Source organism: Dendrobates tinctorius, unplaced genomic scaffold (assembly GCF_039654945.1).
Source record: "Dendrobates tinctorius isolate UK_male_01 unplaced genomic scaffold, ASM3965494v1 ptg000350l, whole genome shotgun sequence".
NCBI lineage: Eukaryota > Metazoa > Chordata > Amphibia > Anura > Dendrobatidae > Dendrobates > Dendrobates tinctorius.
The window spans coordinates 2,332,490-2,352,140 of NW_027362016.1; the positions used below are offsets into that span (position 1 = coordinate 2,332,490).

The following is a 19,651-nucleotide window of genomic DNA, read 5'->3' on the forward strand; positions in this document are numbered from 1 at the left end:
GCGCTGCGTTCAGTTCGCAGTCTTCCCTGGAGGCGTGGGTTCAAATCCCACTTCTGACATCAACATTTAATTTCAAGAAACTTTATCTTCATTTATTGATTAGATGAGGTCAAACAAAACTTAGTAATGTGGTTTTGAAAAAGTTCCTGAGAGTCTTTGGAGTGAATCTGAATTTGTCCTCTCAAAAAAGAACTCTAGGAACATCAAACAGGTTTTTTTGTGCATATGTCTGTTGTTCTTTTGGCACTAGAAAAAGCCTTTGGACAGTCTATGAGGAGGGACTATTTCACCTCTTTGTGTTCTCTGTCCCTATTAGGGTAGGGAATCAACCTTCTAAAGTGCTGTCATGAAATATATCTAGAAACGGATTTGCTGGTAAGTCTACTTTCATAGTTTTCACCTCATACATCAATAGACCATAACGATACTTCATTAACAAAAACTTAACAAGTAGGTAATCATAGTTTAAAAAATGTGAAATGCCCATGTCCTTCTGACATGTTTCAGCACATTTTGGGACAAATGGTCTCACTTTTAACAATCAATAAAATATTTTCTCTAAATTTTTGTCTCTTTTTTGCTCCAATTGTTTGCATCTCATAAAAAATAAAACTTGATGTAACATTATGCATGCAAATTGTGTTTTATGTGCGACCATGACCTATTCTAGAAGCACAGGGTCAGAATTATACTGGTGCATGGAGACAAACTGAAAATGTAAAAATTCAATGGCAAAATTGCTGTCTTTTTCTACTCATTCACAAATAGTTAATGAATGTTATTAAATATGTACAGCAAAATGGAAGGCGTTTCAAATAGAAATCATGCTTCAAAAAACAGTCAAATGAAAAATTATAATATATCCCTCCAGGTGTGACACTTGACATTTGCAGAGTGTCAAACCCCCCAGAAAATGTATAGATATGGCAGAAATAGCTCAGTTGGGAGAGCGTTAGACTGAAGATCTAAAGGTCCCTGGTCCAATCCCGGGTTTCGGCAAAATGCTTTTTCTTCACCGTTTACATTTTAAGGAGATATTAAACAAAGCACATGGACTGATCATGATCAAAAGGCCTAAAAATCTTAACTATCTACAGAAAACAAAATGTTAAAAATTTGAGAAACGGTAACTTTTTCCTTTTGAACACATGAATGTTTTTTAGTAATTTTTCCTCTATTTTGTTTTATTTCAGATTGACTTAGCTGTAAGAGGATTAAAAGGTAACCTGATAGCTGAAAAAGACAGCACTTATCAGACACTAGCTGAATGATTATAGTCAGCTTGTTTGACTTTGAAACACTGAGGCATTACTGAGACAAATGTCCTTAAAAAATATGCTGTGGACAAAGTCAAAAAGGCAAAAAACACAAGCTCCACACAGGTCCATCATCTTTAATTTGAAATATAGGAGGTTTCTACTTTAATGGTGAGACAAAGCATCTACATATTTGACATTGCTCCAGTGAGTAGAGCCCACTTAAAAATGTATGGGTTGCTTGTCTCTGCAAGCAAAAGCTGGGCACTAAACTGGCATACTTGCAATGCTGGATGGTTCAGAGTGAAAACACCTATAGGCTGACAATAGTAACTGCAGGTGTTGATTAACTCATTGTGCAAAATAATTTCTAAAATGTGGTCACTTTGGGAGGTTTTCTGCTGTTTTGGTACTCTGCAAATTTCATCTGCAAGGTATTCCTGCAAAATCTGCATTGCAAAACCCAAATAGGGCTCTTCCTTTCAAAGCCCTGCTGTGTGGCCAAACAGTAGTTTCTGAAGAAATGTGGTGCATCACCGCATTTGTGAGAAATCTAACATTTCTAATATCCAAACAAAATAAATGGAGGTTTAAAAATTAATGCAGACGAAAAGTACGCATATAAAAAATGTTATTTATTGACTTTTTTGGGGTGGTGTGACAAGTTTTTAATCACAAGGGATGGTAACATTTCTGCTGACTAGCATGGAAGGAGTTAAGTTCCAATTGCATATCGAAGTCAGGATGGCCGAGCGGTCTAAGGCGCTGCGTTCAGTTCGCAGTCTTCCCTGGAGGCGTGGGTTCAAATCCCACTTCTGACATCAACATTTAATTTCAAGAAACTTTATCTTCATTTATTGATTAGATGAGGTCAAACAAAACTTAGTAATGTGGTTTTGAAAAATTTCCTGAGAGTCTTTGGAGTGAATCTGAATTTGTCCTCTCAAAAAAGAACTCTAGGAACATCAAACAGGTTTTTTTGTGCATATGTCTGTTGTTCTTTTGGCACTAGAAAAAGCCTTTGGACAGTCAATGAGGAGGGACTATTTCACCTCTTTGTGTTCTCTGTCCCTATTAGGGTAGGGAATCAACCTTCTAAAGTGCTGTCATGAAATATATCTAGAAACGGATTTGCTGGTAAGTCTACTTTCATAGTTTTCACCTCATACATCAATAGACCATAACGATACTTAATTAACAAAAACTTAACAAGTAGGTAATCATAGTTTAAAAAATGTGAAATGCCCATGTCCTTCTGACATGTTTCAGCACATTTTGGGACAAATGGTCTCACTTTTAACAATCAATAAAATATTTTCTCTAAATTTTTGTCTCTTTTTTGCTCCAATTGTTTGCATCTCATAAAAAATAAAACTTGATGTAACATTATGCATGCAAATTGTGTTTTATGTGCGACCATGACCTATTCTAGAAGCACAGGGTCAGAATTATACTGGTGCATGGAGACAAACTGAAAATGTAAAAATTCAATGGCAAAATTGCTGTCTTTTTCTACTCATTCACAAATAGTTAATGAATGTTATTAAATATGTACAGCAAAATGGAAGGCGTTTCAAATAGAAATCATGCTTCAAAAAACAGTCAAATGAAAAATTATAATATATCCCTCCAGGTGTGACACTTGACATTTGCAGAGTGTCAAACCCCCCAGAAAATGTATAGATATGGCCGAAATATCTCAGTTGGGAGAGCGTTAGACTGAAGATCTAAAGGTCCCTGGTCCAATCCCGGGTTTCGGCAAAATGCTTTTTCTTCACCGTTTACATTTTAAGGAGATATTAAACAAAGCACATGGACTGATCATGATCAAAAGGCCTAAAAATCTTAACTATCTGCAGAAAACAAAATGTTAAAAATTTGAGAAACAGTAACTTTTTCCTTTTGAACACATGAATGTTTTTTAGTAATTTTTCCTCTATTTTGTTTTATTTCAGATTGACTTAGCTGTAAGAGGATTAAAAGGTAACCTGATAGCTGAAACAGACAGCACTTATCAGACACTAGCTGAATGATTATAGTCAGCTTGTTTGACTTTGAAACACTGAGGCATTACTGAGACAAATGTCCTTAAAAAATATGCTGTGGACAAAGTCAAAAAGGCAAAAAACACAAGCTCCACACAGGTCCGTCATCTTTAATTTGAAATATAGGAGGTTTCTACTTTAATGGTGAGACAAAGCATCTACATATTTGACATTGCTCCAGTGAGTAGAGCCCACTTAAAAATGTATGGGTTGCTTGTCTCTGCAAGCAAAAGCTGGGCACTAAACTGGCATACTTGCAATGCTGGATGGTTCAGAGTGAAAACACCTATAGGCTGACAATAGTAATTGCAGGTGTTGATTAACTCATTGTGCAAAATAATTTCTTAAATGTGGTCACTTTGGGAGGTTTTCTGCTGTTTTGGTACTCTGCAAATTTCATCTGCAAGGTATTCCTGCAAAATCTGCATTGCAAAACCCAAATAGGGCTCTTCCTTTCAAAGCCCTGCTGTGTGGCCAAACAGTAGTTTCTGAAGAAATGTGGTGCATCACCGCATTTGTGAGAAATCTAACATTTCTAATATCCAAACAAAATAAATGGAGGTTTAAAAATTAATGCAGACGAAAAGTACGCATATAAAAAATGTTATTTATTGACTTTTTTGGGGTGGTGTGACAAGTTTTTAATCACAAGGAATGGTAACATTTCTGCTGACTAGCATGGAAGGAGTTAAGTTCCAATTGCATATCGAAGTCAGGTTGGGCGAGCGGTCTAAGGCGCTGCGTTCAGTTCGCAGTCTTCCCTGGAGGCGTGGGTTCAAATCCCACTTCTGACATCAACATTTAATTTCAAGAAACTTTATCTTCATTTATTGATTAGATGAGGTCAAACAAAACTTAGTAATGTGGTTTTGAAAAATTTCCTGAGAGTCTTTGGAGTGAATCTGAATTTGTCCTCTCAAAAAAGAAGTCTAGGAACATCAAACAGGTTTTTTGTGCATATGTCTGTTGTTCTTTTGGCACTAGAAAAATCCTTTGGACAGTCAATGAGGAGGGACTATTTCACCTCTTTGTGTTCTCTGTCCCTATTAGGGTAGGGAATCAACCTTCTAAAGTGCTGTCATGAAATATATCTAGAAACGGATTTGCTGGTAAGTCTACTTTCATAGTTTTCACCTCATACATCAATAGACCATAACGATACTTAATTAACAAAAACTTAACAAGTAGGTAATCATAGTTTAAAAAATGTGAAATGCCCATGTCCTTCTGACATGTTTCAGCACATTTTGGGACAAATGGTCTCACTTTTAACAATCAATAAAATATTTTCTCTAAATTTTTGTCTCTTTTTTGCTCCAATTGTTTGCATCTCATAAAAAATAAAACTTGATGTAACATTATGCATGCAAATTGTGTTTTATGTGCGACCATGACCTATTCTAGAAGCACAGGGTCAGAATTATACTGGTGCATGGAGACAAACTGAAAATGTAAAAATTCAATGGCAAAATTGCTGTCTTTTTCTACTCATTCACAAATAGTTAATGAATGTTATTAAATATGTACAGCAAAATGGAAGTCGTTTCAAATAGAAATCATGCTTCAAAAAACAGTCAAATGAAAAATTATAATATATCCCTCCAGGTGTGACACTTGACATTTGCAGAGTGTCAAACCCCCCAGAAAATGTATAGATATGGCCGAAATAGCTCAGTTGGGAGATCGTTAGACTGAAGATCTAAAGGTCCCGGGTTTCGGCAAAATGCTTTTTCTTCACCGTTTACATTTTAAGGAGATATTAAACAAAGCACATGGACTGATCATGATCAAAAGGCCTAAAAATCTTAACTATCTACAGAAAACAAAATGTTAAAAATTTGAGAAACGGTAACTTTTTCCTTTTGAACACATGAATGTTTTTTAGTAATTTTTCCTCTATTTTGTTTTATTTCAGATTGACTTAGCTGTAAGAGGATTAAAAGGTAACCTGATAGCTGAAACAGACAGCACTTATCAGACACTAGCTGAATGATTATAGTCAGCTTGTTTGACTTTGAAACACTGAGGCATTACTGAGACAAATGTCCTTAAAAAATATGCTGTGGACAAAGTCAAAAAGGCAAAAAACACAAGCTCCACACAGGTCCGTCATCTTTAATTTGAAATATAGGAGGTTTCTACTTTAATGGTGAGACAAAGCATCTACATATTTGACATTGCTCCAGTGAGTAGAGCCCACTTAAAAATGTATGGGTTGCTTGTCTCTGCAAGCAAAAGCTGGGCACTAAACTGGCATACTTGCAATGCTGGATGGTTCAGAGTGAAAACACCTATAGGCTGACAATAGTAATTGCAGGTGTTGATTAACTCATTGTGCAAAATAATTTCTAAAATGTGGTCACTTTGGGAGGTTTTCTGCTGTTTTGGTACTCTGCAAATTTCATCTGCAAGGTATTCCTGCAAAATCTGCATTGCAAAACCCAAATAGGGCTCTTCCTTTCAAAGCCCTGCTGTGTGGCCAAACAGTAGTTTCTGAAGAAATGTGGTGCATCACCGCATTTGTGAGAAATCTAACATTTCTAATATCCAAACAAAATAAATGGAGGTTTAAAAATTAATGCAGACGAAAAGTACGCATATAAAAAATGTTATTTATTGACTTTTTTGGGGTGGTGTGACAAGTTTTTAATCACAAGGGATGGTAACATTTCTGCTGACTAGCATGGAAGGAGTTAAGTTCCAATTGCATATCGAAGTCAGGATGGCCGAGTGGTCTAAGGCGCTGCGTTCAGGTCGCAGTCTTCCCTGGAGGAGTGGGTTCAAATCCAACTTCTGACATCAACATTTAATTTCAAGAAACTTTATCTTCATTTATTGATTAGATGAGGTCAAACAAAACTTAGTAATGTGGTTTTGAAAAATTTCCTGAGAGTCTTTGGAGTGAATCTGAATTTGTCCTCTCAAAAAAGAACTCTAGGAACATCAAACAGGTTTTTTTGTGCATATGTCTGTTGTTCTTTTGGCACTAGAAAAAGCCTTTGGACAGTCTATGAGGAGGGACTATTTCACCTCTTTGTGTTCTCTGTCCCTATTAGGGTAGGGAATCAACCTTCTAAAGTGCTGTCATGAAATATATCTAGAAACGGATTTGCTGGTAAGTCTACTTTCATAGTTTTCACCTCATACATCAATAGACCATAACGATACTTAATTAACAAAAACTTAACAAGTAGGTAATCATAGTTTAAAAAATGTGAAATGCCCATGTCCTTCTGACATGTTTCAGCACATTTTGGGACAAATGGTCTCACTTTTAACAATCAATAAAATATTTTCTCTAAATTTTTGTCTCTTTTTTGCTCCAATTGTTTGCATCTCATAAAAAATAAAACTTGATGTAACATTATGCATGCAAATTGTGTTTTATGTGCGACCATGACCTATTCTAGAAGCACAGGGTCAGAATTATACTGGTGCATGGAGACAAACTGAAAATGTAAAAATTCAATGGCAAAATTGCTGTCTTTTTCTACTCATTCACAAATAGTTAATGAATGTTATTAAATATGTACAGCAAAATGGAAGGCGTTTCAAATAGAAATCATGCTTCAAAAAACAGTCAAATGAAAAATTATAATATATCCCTCCAGGTGTGACACTTGACATTTGCAGAGTGTCAAACCCCCCAGAAAATGTATAGATATGGCAGAAATAGCTCAGTTGGGAGAGCGTTAGACTGAAGATCTAAAGGTCCCTGGTCCAATCCCGGGTTTCGGCAAAATGCTTTTTCTTCACCGTTTACATTTTAAGGAGATATTAAACAAAGCACATGGACTGATCATGATCAAAAGGCCTAAAAATCTTAACTATCTACAGAAAACAAAATGTTAAAAATTTGAGAAACGGTAACTTTTTCCTTTTGAACACATGAATGTTTTTTAGTAATTTTTCCTCTATTTTGTTTTATTTCAGATTGACTTAGCTGTAAGAGGATTAAAAGGTAACCTGATAGCTGAAAAAGACAGCACTTATCAGACACTAGCTGAATGATTATAGTCAGCTTGTTTGACTTTGAAACACTGAGGCATTACTGAGACAAATGTCCTTAAAAAATATGCTGTGGACAAAGTCAAAAAGGCAAAAAACACAAGCTCCACACAGGTCCATCATCTTTAATTTGAAATATAGGAGGTTTCTACTTTAATGGTGAGACAAAGCATCTACATATTTGACATTGCTCCAGTGAGTAGAGCCCACTTAAAAATGTATGGGTTGCTTGTCTCTGCAAGCAAAAGCTGGGCACTAAACTGGCATACTTGCAATGCTGGATGGTTCAGAGTGAAAACACCTATAGGCTGACAATAGTAACTGCAGGTGTTGATTAACTCATTGTGCAAAATAATTTCTAAAATGTGGTCACTTTGGGAGGTTTTCTGCTGTTTTGGTACTCTGCAAATTTCATCTGCAAGGTATTCCTGCAAAATCTGCATTGCAAAACCCAAATAGGGCTCTTCCTTTCAAAGCCCTGCTGTGTGGCCAAACAGTAGTTTCTGAAGAAATGTGGTGCATCACCGCATTTGTGAGAAATCTAACATTTCTAATATCCAAACAAAATAAATGGAGGTTTAAAAATTAATGCAGACGAAAAGTACGCATATAAAAAATGTTATTTATTGACTTTTTTGGGGTGGTGTGACAAGTTTTTAATCACAAGGGATGGTAACATTTCTGCTGACTAGCATGGAAGGAGTTAAGTTCCAATTGCATATCGAAGTCAGGATGGCCGAGCGGTCTAAGGCGCTGCGTTCAGTTCGCAGTCTTCCCTGGAGGCGTGGGTTCAAATCCCACTTCTGACATCAACATTTAATTTCAAGAAACTTTATCTTCATTTATTGATTAGATGAGGTCAAACAAAACTTAGTAATGTGGTTTTGAAAAATTTCCTGAGAGTCTTTGGAGTGAATCTGAATTTGTCCTCTCAAAAAAGAACTCTAGGAACATCAAACAGGTTTTTTTGTGCATATGTCTGTTGTTCTTTTGGCACTAGAAAAAGCCTTTGGACAGTCAATGAGGAGGGACTATTTCACCTCTTTGTGTTCTCTGTCCCTATTAGGGTAGGGAATCAACCTTCTAAAGTGCTGTCATGAAATATATCTAGAAACGGATTTGCTGGTAAGTCTACTTTCATAGTTTTCACCTCATACATCAATAGACCATAACGATACTTAATTAACAAAAACTTAACAAGTAGGTAATCATAGTTTAAAAAATGTGAAATGCCCATGTCCTTCTGACATGTTTCAGCACATTTTGGGACAAATGGTCTCACTTTTAACAATCAATAAAATATTTTCTCTAAATTTTTGTCTCTTTTTTGCTCCAATTGTTTGCATCTCATAAAAAATAAAACTTGATGTAACATTATGCATGCAAATTGTGTTTTATGTGCGACCATGACCTATTCTAGAAGCACAGGGTCAGAATTATACTGGTGCATGGAGACAAACTGAAAATGTAAAAATTCAATGGCAAAATTGCTGTCTTTTTCTACTCATTCACAAATAGTTAATGAATGTTATTAAATATGTACAGCAAAATGGAAGGCGTTTCAAATAGAAATCATGCTTCAAAAAACAGTCAAATGAAAAATTATAATATATCCCTCCAGGTGTGACACTTGACATTTGCAGAGTGTCAAACCCCCCAGAAAATGTATAGATATGGCCGAAATATCTCAGTTGGGAGAGCGTTAGACTGAAGATCTAAAGGTCCCTGGTCCAATCCCGGGTTTCGGCAAAATGCTTTTTCTTCACCGTTTACATTTTAAGGAGATATTAAACAAAGCACATGGACTGATCATGATCAAAAGGCCTAAAAATCTTAACTATCTGCAGAAAACAAAATGTTAAAAATTTGAGAAACAGTAACTTTTTCCTTTTGAACACATGAATGTTTTTTAGTAATTTTTCCTCTATTTTGTTTTATTTCAGATTGACTTAGCTGTAAGAGGATTAAAAGGTAACCTGATAGCTGAAACAGACAGCACTTATCAGACACTAGCTGAATGATTATAGTCAGCTTGTTTGACTTTGAAACACTGAGGCATTACTGAGACAAATGTCCTTAAAAAATATGCTGTGGACAAAGTCAAAAAGGCAAAAAACACAAGCTCCACACAGGTCCGTCATCTTTAATTTGAAATATAGGAGGTTTCTACTTTAATGGTGAGACAAAGCATCTACATATTTGACATTGCTCCAGTGAGTAGAGCCCACTTAAAAATGTATGGGTTGCTTGTCTCTGCAAGCAAAAGCTGGGCACTAAACTGGCATACTTGCAATGCTGGATGGTTCAGAGTGAAAACACCTATAGGCTGACAATAGTAATTGCAGGTGTTGATTAACTCATTGTGCAAAATAATTTCTAAAATGTGGTCACTTTGGGAGGTTTTCTGCTGTTTTGGTACTCTGCAAATTTCATCTGCAAGGTATTCCTGCAAAATCTGCATTGCAAAACCCAAATAGGGCTCTTCCTTTCAAAGCCCTGCTGTGTGGCCAAACAGTAGTTTCTGAAGAAATGTGGTGCATCACCGCATTTGTGAGAAATCTAACATTTCTAATATCCAAACAAAATAAATGGAGGTTTAAAAATTAATGCAGACGAAAAGTACGCATATAAAAAATGTTATTTATTGACTTTTTTGGGGTGGTGTGACAAGTTTTTAATCACAAGGAATGGTAACATTTCTGCTGACTAGCATGGAAGGAGTTAAGTTCCAATTGCATATCGAAGTCAGGTTGGGCGAGCGGTCTAAGGCGCTGCGTTCAGTTCGCAGTCTTCCCTGGAGGCGTGGGTTCAAATCCCACTTCTGACATCAACATTTAATTTCAAGAAACTTTATCTTCATTTATTGATTAGATGAGGTCAAACAAAACTTAGTAATGTGGTTTTGAAAAATTTCCTGAGAGTCTTTGGAGTGAATCTGAATTTGTCCTCTCAAAAAAGAAGTCTAGGAACATCAAACAGGTTTTTTGTGCATATGTCTGTTGTTCTTTTGGCACTAGAAAAATCCTTTGGACAGTCAATGAGGAGGGACTATTTCACCTCTTTGTGTTCTCTGTCCCTATTAGGGTAGGGAATCAACCTTCTAAAGTGCTGTCATGAAATATATCTAGAAACGGATTTGCTGGTAAGTCTACTTTCATAGTTTTCACCTCATACATCAATAGACCATAACGATACTTAATTAACAAAAACTTAACAAGTAGGTAATCATAGTTTAAAAAATGTGAAATGCCCATGTCCTTCTGACATGTTTCAGCACATTTTGGGACAAATGGTCTCACTTTTAACAATCAATAAAATATTTTCTCTAAATTTTTGTCTCTTTTTTGCTCCAATTGTTTGCATCTCATAAAAAATAAAACTTGATGTAACATTATGCATGCAAATTGTGTTTTATGTGCGACCATGACCTATTCTAGAAGCACAGGGTCAGAATTATACTGGTGCATGGAGACAAACTGAAAATGTAAAAATTCAATGGCAAAATTGCTGTCTTTTTCTACTCATTCACAAATAGTTAATGAATGTTATTAAATATGTACAGCAAAATGGAAGTCGTTTCAAATAGAAATCATGCTTCAAAAAACAGTCAAATGAAAAATTATAATATATCCCTCCAGGTGTGACACTTGACATTTGCAGAGTGTCAAACCCCCCAGAAAATGTATAGATATGGCCGAAATAGCTCAGTTGGGAGATCGTTAGACTGAAGATCTAAAGGTCCCGGGTTTCGGCAAAATGCTTTTTCTTCACCGTTTACATTTTAAGGAGATATTAAACAAAGCACATGGACTGATCATGATCAAAAGGCCTAAAAATCTTAACTATCTACAGAAAACAAAATGTTAAAAATTTGAGAAACGGTAACTTTTTCCTTTTGAACACATGAATGTTTTTTAGTAATTTTTCCTCTATTTTGTTTTATTTCAGATTGACTTAGCTGTAAGAGGATTAAAAGGTAACCTGATAGCTGAAACAGACAGCACTTATCAGACACTAGCTGAATGATTATAGTCAGCTTGTTTGACTTTGAAACACTGAGGCATTACTGAGACAAATGTCCTTAAAAAATATGCTGTGGACAAAGTCAAAAAGGCAAAAAACACAAGCTCCACACAGGTCCGTCATCTTTAATTTGAAATATAGGAGGTTTCTACTTTAATGGTGAGACAAAGCATCTACATATTTGACATTGCTCCAGTGAGTAGAGCCCACTTAAAAATGTATGGGTTGCTTGTCTCTGCAAGCAAAAGCTGGGCACTAAACTGGCATACTTGCAATGCTGGATGGTTCAGAGTGAAAACACCTATAGGCTGACAATAGTAATTGCAGGTGTTGATTAACTCATTGTGCAAAATAATTTCTAAAATGTGGTCACTTTGGGAGGTTTTCTGCTGTTTTGGTACTCTGCAAATTTCATCTGCAAGGTATTCCTGCAAAATCTGCATTGCAAAACCCAAATAGGGCTCTTCCTTTCAAAGCCCTGCTGTGTGGCCAAACAGTAGTTTCTGAAGAAATGTGGTGCATCACCGCATTTGTGAGAAATCTAACATTTCTAATATCCAAACAAAATAAATGGAGGTTTAAAAATTAATGCAGACGAAAAGTACGCATATAAAAAATGTTATTTATTGACTTTTTTGGGGTGGTGTGACAAGTTTTTAATCACAAGGGATGGTAACATTTCTGCTGACTAGCATGGAAGGAGTTAAGTTCCAATTGCATATCGAAGTCAGGATGGCCGAGTGGTCTAAGGCGCTGCGTTCAGGTCGCAGTCTTCCCTGGAGGAGTGGGTTCAAATCCAACTTCTGACATCAACATTTAATTTCAAGAAACTTTATCTTCATTTATTGATTAGATGAGGTCAAACAAAACTTAGTAATGTGGTTTTGAAAAATTTCCTGAGAGTCTTTGGAGTGAATCTGAATTTGTCCTCTCAAAAAAGAACTCTAGGAACATCAAACAGGTTTTTTTGTGCATATGTCTGTTGTTCTTTTGGCACTAGAAAAATCCTTTGGACAGTCAATGAGGAGGGACTATTTCACCTCTTTGTGTTCTCTGTCCCTATTAGGGTAGGGAATCAACCTTCTAAAGTGCTGTCATGAAATATATCTAGAAACGGATTTGCTGGTAAGTCTACTTTCATAGTTTTCACCTCATACATCAATAGACCATAAAGATACTTAATTAACAAAAACTTAACAAGTAGGTAATCATAGTTTAAAAAATGTGAAATGCCCATGTCCTTCTGACATGTTTCAGCACATTTTGGGACAAATGGTCTCACTTTTAACAATCAATAAAATATTTTCTCTAAATTTTTGTCTCTTTTTTGCTCCAATTGTTTGCATCTCATAAAAAATAAAACTTGATGTAACATTATGCATGCAAATTGTGTTTTATGTGCGACCATGACCTATTCTAGAAGCACAGGGTCAGAATTATACTGGTGCATGGAGACAAACTGAAAATGTAAAAATTCAATGGCAAAATTGCTGTCTTTTTCTACTCATTCACAAATAGTTAATGAATGTTATTAAATATGTACAGCAAAATGGAAGTCGTTTCAAATAGAAATCATGCTTCAAAAAACAGTCAAATGAAAAATTATAATATATCCCTCCAGGTGTGACACTTGACATTTGCAGAGTGTCAAACCCCCCAGAAAATGTATAGATATGGCCGAAATAGCTCAGTTGGGAGAGCGTTAGACTGAAGATCTAAAGGTCCCTGGTCCAATCCCGGGTTTCGGCAAAATGCTTTTTCTTCACCGTTTACATTTTAAGGAGATATTAAACAAAGCACATGGACTGATCATGATCAAAAGGCCTAAAAATCTTAACTATCTACAGAAAACAAAATGTTAAAAATTTGAGAAACGGTAACTTTTTCCTTTTGAACACATGAATGTTTTTTAGTAATTTTTCCTCTATTTTGTTTTATTTCAGATTGACTTAGCTGTAAGAGGATTAAAAGGTAACCTGATAGCTGAAACAGACAGCACTTATCAGACACTAGCTGAATGATTATAGTCAGCTTGTTTGACTTTGAAACACTGAGGCATTACTGAGACAAATGTCCTTAAAAAATATGCTGTGGACAAAGTCAAAAAGGCAAAAAACACAAGCTCCACACAGGTCCGTCATCTTAAATTTGAAATATAGGAGGTTTCTACTTTAATGGTGAGACAAAGCATCTACATATTTGACATTGCTCCAGTGAGTAGAGCCCACTTAAAAATGTATGGGTTGCTTGTCTCTGCAAGCAAAAGCTGGGCACTAAACTGGCATACTTGCAATGCTGGATGGTTCAGAGTGAAAACACCTATAGGCTGACAATAGTAATTGCAGGTGTTGATTAACTCATTGTGCAAAATAATTTCTAAAATGTGGTCACTTTGGGAGGTTTTCTGCTGTTTTGGTACTCTGCAAATTTCATCTGCAAGGTATTCCTGCAAAATCTGCATTGCAAAACCCAAATAGGGCTCTTCCTTTCAAAGCCCTGCTGTGTGGCCAAACAGTAGTTTCTGAAGAAATGTGGTGCATCACCGCATTTGTGAGAAATCTAACATTTCTAATATCCAAACAAAATAAATGGAGGTTTAAAAATTAATGCAGACGAAAAGTACGCATATAAAAAATGTTATTTATTGACTTTTTTGGGGTGGTGTGACAAGTTTTTAATCACAAGGGATGGTAACATTTCTGCTGACTAGCATGGAAGGAGTTAAGTTCCAATTGTATATCGAAGTCAGGATGGCCGAGCGGTCTAAGGCGCTGCGTTCAGGTCGCAGACTCCCACTTCTGACATCAACATTTAATTTCAAGAAACTTTATCTTCATTTATTGATTAGATGAGGTCAAACAAAACTTAGTAATGTGGTTTTGAAAAATTTCCTGAGAGTCTTTGGAGTGAATCTGAATTTGTCCTCTCAAAAAAGAACTCTAGGAACATCAAACAGGTTTTTTTGTGCATATGTCTGTTGTTCATTTGGCACTAGAAAAATCCTTTGGACAGTCAATGAGGAGGGACTATTTCACCTCTTTGTGTTCTCTGTCCCTATTAGGGTAGGGAATCAACCTTCTACAGTGCTGTCATGAAATATATCTAGAAACGGATTTGCTGGTAAGTCTACCTTCATAGTTTTCACCTCATACATCAATAGACCATAACGATACTTAATTAACAAAAACTTAACAAGTAGGTAATCATAGTTTAAAAAATGTGAAATGCCCATGTCCTTCTGACATGTTTCAGCACATTTTGGGACAAATGGTCTCACTTTTAACAATCAATAAAATATTTTCTCTAAATTTTTGTCTCTTTTTTGCTCCAATTGTTTGCATCTCATAAAAAATAAAACTTGATGTAACATTATGCATGCAAATTGTGTTTTATGTGCGACCATGACCTATTCTAGAAGCACAGGGTCAGAATTATACTGGTGCATGGAGACAAACTGAAAATGTAAAAATTCAATGGCAAAATTGCTGTCTTTTTCTACTCATTCACAAATAGTTAATGAATGTTATTAAATATGTACAGCAAAATGGAAGGCGTTTCAAATAGAAATCATGCTTCAAAAAACAGTCAAATGAAAAATTATAATATATCCCTCCAGGTGTGACACTTGACATTTGCAGAGTGTCAAACCCCACAGAAAATGTATAGATATGGCTGAAATAGCTCAGTTGGGAGAGCGTTAGACTGAAGATCTAAAGGTCCCTGGTCCAATCCCGGGTTTCGGCAAAATGCTTTTTCTTCACCGTTTACATTTTAAGGAGATATTAAACAAAGCACATGGACTGATCATGATCAAAAGGCCTAAAAATCTTAACTATCTACAGAAAACAAAATGTTAAAAATTTGAGAAACGGTAACTTTTTCCTTTTGAACACATGAATGTTTTTTAGTAATTTTTCCTCTATTTTGTTTTATTTCAGATTGACTTAGCTGTAAGAGGATTAAAAGGTAACCTGATAGCTGAAACAGACAGCACTTATCAGACACTAGCTGAATGATTATAGTCAGCTTGTTTGACTTTGAAACACTGAGGCATTACTGAGACAAATGTCCTTAAAAAATATGCTGTTTACAAAGTCAAAAAGGCAAAAAACACAAGCTCCACACAGGTCCGTCATCTTTAATTTGAAATATAGGAGGTTTCTACTTTAATGGTGAGACAAAGCATCTACATATTTGACATTGCTCCAGTGAGTAGAGCCCACTTAAAAATGTATGGGTTGCTTGTCTCTGCAAGCAAAAGCTGGGCACTAAACTGGCATACTTGCAATGCTGGATGGTTCAGAGTGAAAACACCTATAGGCTGACAATAGTAATTGCAGGTGTTGATTAACTCATTGTGCAAAATAATTTCTAAAATGTGGTCACTTTGGGAGGTTTTCTGCTGTTTTGGTACTCTGCAAATTTCATCTGCAAGGTATTCCTGCAAAATCTGCATTGCAAAACCCAAATAGGGCTCTTCCTTTCAAAGCCCTGCTGTGTGGCCAAACAGTAGTTTCTGAAGAAATGTGGTGCATCACCGCATTTGTGAGAAATCTAACATTTCTAATATCCAAACAAAATAAATGGAGGTTTAAAAATTAATGCAGACGAAAAGTACGCATATAAAAAATGTTATTTATTGACTTTTTTGGGGTGGTGTGACAAGTTTTTAATCACAAGGGATGGTAACATTTCTGCTGACTAGCATGGAAGGAGTTAAGTTCCAATTGCATATAGAAGTCAGGATGGCCGAGCGGTCTAAGGCGCTGCGTTCAGTTGGCAGTCTCTGTTAAAAATTTGAGAAACGGTAACTTTTTCCTTTTGAACACATGAATGTTTTTTAGTAATTTTTCCTCTATTTTGTCGCAGTCGCAGGTCGCAGTCTTCCCTGGAGGCGTGGGTTCAAATCCCACTTCTGACATCAACATTTAATTTCAAGAAACTTTATCTTCATTTATTGATTAGATGAGGTCAAACAAAACTTAGTAATGTGGTTTTGAAAAATTTCCTGAGAGTCTTTGGAGTGAATCTGAATTTGTCCTCTCAAAAAAGAACTCTAGGAACATCAAACAGGTTTTTTTGTGCATATGTCTGTTGTTCTTTTGGCACTAGAAAAATCCTTTGGACAGTCAATGAGGAGGGACTATTTCACCTCTTTGTGTTCTCTGTCCCTATTAGGGTAGGGAATCAACCTTCTACAGTGCTGTCATGAAATATATCTAGAAACGGATTTGCTGGTAAGTCTACTTTCATAGTTTTCACCTCATACATCAATAGACCATAACGATACTTAATTAACAAAAACTTAACAAGTAGGTAATCATAGTTTAAAAAATGTGAAATGCCCATGTCCTTCTGACATGTTTCAGCACATTTTGGGACAAATGGTCTCACTTTTAACAATCAATAAAATATTTTCTCTAAATTTTTGTCTCTTTTTTGCTCCAATTGTTTGCATCTCATAAAAAATAAAACTTGATGTAACATTATGCATGCAAATTGTGTTTTATGTGCGACCATGACCTATTCTAGAAGCACAGGGTCAGAATTATACTGGTGCATGGAGACAAACTGAAAATGTAAAAATTCAATGGCAAAATTGCTGTCTTTTTCTACTCATTCACAAATAGTTAATGAATGTTATTAAATATGTACAGCAAAATGGAAGGCGTTTCAAATAGAAATCATGCTTCAAAAAACAGTCAAATTAAAAATTATAATATATCCCTCCAGGTGTGACACTTGACATTTGCAGAGTGTCAAACCCCCCAGAAAATGTATAGATATGGCCGAAATAGCTCAGTTGGGAGAGCGTTAGACTGAAGATCTAAAGGTCCCAGGTTTCGGCAAAATGCTTTTTCTTCACCGTTTACATTTTAAGGAGATATTAAACAAAGCACATGGACTGATCATGATCAAAAGGCCTAAAAATCTTAACTATCTACAGAAAACAAAATGTTAAAAATTTGAGAAACGGTAACTTTTTCCTTTTGAACACATGAATGTTTTTTAGTAATTTTTCCTCTATTTTGTTTTATTTCAGATTGACTTAGCTGTAAGAGGATTAAAAGGTAACCTGATAGCTGAAACAGACAGCACTTATCAGACACTAGCTGAATGATTATAGTCAGCTTGTTTGACTTTGAAACACTGAGGCATTACTGAGACAAATGTCCTTAAAAAATATGCTGTGGACAAAGTCAAAAAGGCAAAAAACACAAGCTCCACACAGGTCCGTCATCTTTAATTTGAAATATAGGAGGTTTCTACTTTAATGGTGAGACAAAGCATCTACATATTTGACATTGCTCCAGTGAGTAGAGCCCACTTAAAAATGTATGGGTTGCTTGTCTCTGCAAGCAAAAGCTGGGCACTAAACTGGCATACTTGCAATGCTGGATGGTTCAGAGTGAAAACACCTATAGGCTGACAATAGTAATTGCAGGTGTTGATTAACTCATTGTGCAAAATAATTTCTAAAATGTGGTCACTTTGGGAGGTTTTCTGCTGTTTTGGTACTCTGCAAATTTCATCTGCAAGGTATTCCTGCAAAATCTGCATTGCAAAACCCAAATAGGGCTCTTCCTTTCAAAGCCCTGCTGTGTGGCCAAACAGTAGTTTCTGAAGAAATGTGGTGCATCACCGCATTTGTGAGAAATCTAACATTTCTAATATCCAAACAAAATAAATGGAGGTTTAAAAATTAATGCAGACGAAAAGTACGCATATAAAAAATGTTATTTATTGACTTTTTTGGGGTGGTGTGACAAGTTTTTAATCACAAGGGATGGTAACATTTCTGCTGACTAGCATGGAAGGAGTTAAGTTCCAATTGCATATCGAAGTCAGGATGGCCGAGTGGTCTAAGGCGCTGCGTTCAGTTGGCAGTCTCTGTTAAAAATTTGAGAAACGGTAACTTTTTCCTTTTGAACACATGAATGTTTTTTAGTAATTTTTCCTCTATTTTGTCGCAGTCGCAGGTCGCAGTCTTCCCTGGAGGCGTGGGTTCAAATCCCACTTCTGACATCAACATTTAATTTCAAGAAACTTTATCTTCATTTATTGATTAGATGAGGTCAAACAAAACTTAGTAATGTGGTTTTGAAAAATTTCCTGAGAGTCTTTGGAGTGAATCTGAATTTGTCCTCTCAAAAAAGAACTCTAGGAACATCAAACAGGTTTTTTTGTGCATATGTCTGTTGTTCTTTTGGCACTAGAAAAATCCTTTGGACAGTCAATGAGGAGGGACTATTTCACCTCTTTGTGTTCTCTGTCCCTATTAGGGTAGGGAATCAACCTTCTACAGTGCTGTCATGAAATATATCTAGAAACGGATTTGCTGGTAAGTCTACTTTCATAGTTTTCACCTCATACATCAATAGACCATAACGATACTTAATTAACAAAAACTTAACAAGTAGGTAATCATAGTTTAAAAAATGTGAAATGCCCATGTCCTTCTGACATGTTTCAGCACATTTTGGGACAAATGGTCTCACTTTTAACAATCAATAAAATATTTTCTCTAAATTTTTGTCTCTTTTTTGCTCCAATTGTTTGCATCTCATAAAAAATAAAACTTGATGTAACATTATGCATGCAAATTGTGTTTTATGTGCGACCATGACCTATTCTAGAAGCACAGGGTCAGAATTATACTGGTGCATGGAGACAAACTGAAAATGTAAAAATTCAATGGCAAAATTGCTGTCTTTTTCTACTCATTCACAAATAGTTAATGAATGTTATTAAATATGTACAGCAAAATGGAAGGCGTTTCAAATAGAAATCATGCTTCAAAAAACAGTCAAATGAAAAATTATAATATATCCCTCCAGGTGTGACACTTGACATTTGCAGAGTGTCAAACCCCCCAGAAAATGTATAGATATGGCCGAAATACCTCAGTTGGGAGAGCGTTAGACTCAAGATCTAAAGGTCCCTGGTCCAATCCCGGGTTTCGGCAAAATGCTTTTTCTTCACCGTTTACATTTTAAGGAGATATTAAACAAAGCACATGGACTGATCATGATCAAAAGGCCTAAAAATCTTAACTATCTACAGAAAACAAAATGTTAAAAATTTGAGAAACGGTAACTTTTTCCTTTTGAACACATGAATGTTTTTTAGTAATTTTTCCTCTATTTTGTTTTATTTCAGATTGACTTAGCTGTAAGAGGATTAAAAGGTAACCTGATAGCTGAAACAGACAGCACTTATCAGACACTAGCTGAATGATTATAGTCAGCTTGTTTGACTTTGAAACACTGAGGCATTACTGAGACAAATGTCCTTAAAAAATATGCTGTGGACAAAGTC

General features: G+C 35.8%; 4 non-coding genes across 4 annotated transcripts; all 4 read left to right on the forward strand.

Moving 5' to 3' along the window:
* Positions 1–1,994: 1,994 nt before the first annotated feature.
* Positions 1,995–2,077, forward strand: TRNAL-CAG (transfer RNA leucine (anticodon CAG)). The gene has a single exon. It is a non-coding gene; the product is annotated as a tRNA-Leu (tRNA).
* Positions 2,078–8,035: 5,958 nt separating this feature from the next.
* On the forward strand, positions 8,036–8,118 carry TRNAL-CAG (transfer RNA leucine (anticodon CAG)). Its single transcript has one exon. It is a non-coding gene; the product is annotated as a tRNA-Leu (tRNA).
* Positions 8,119–13,008: 4,890 nt separating this feature from the next.
* TRNAF-GAA (transfer RNA phenylalanine (anticodon GAA)) lies at positions 13,009–13,081 on the forward strand. The gene has a single exon. It is a non-coding gene; the product is annotated as a tRNA-Phe (tRNA).
* Positions 13,082–19,225: 6,144 nt separating this feature from the next.
* On the forward strand, positions 19,226–19,298 carry TRNAL-CAA (transfer RNA leucine (anticodon CAA)). Its single transcript has one exon. It is a non-coding gene; the product is annotated as a tRNA-Leu (tRNA).
* Positions 19,299–19,651: the final 353 nt, after the last annotated feature.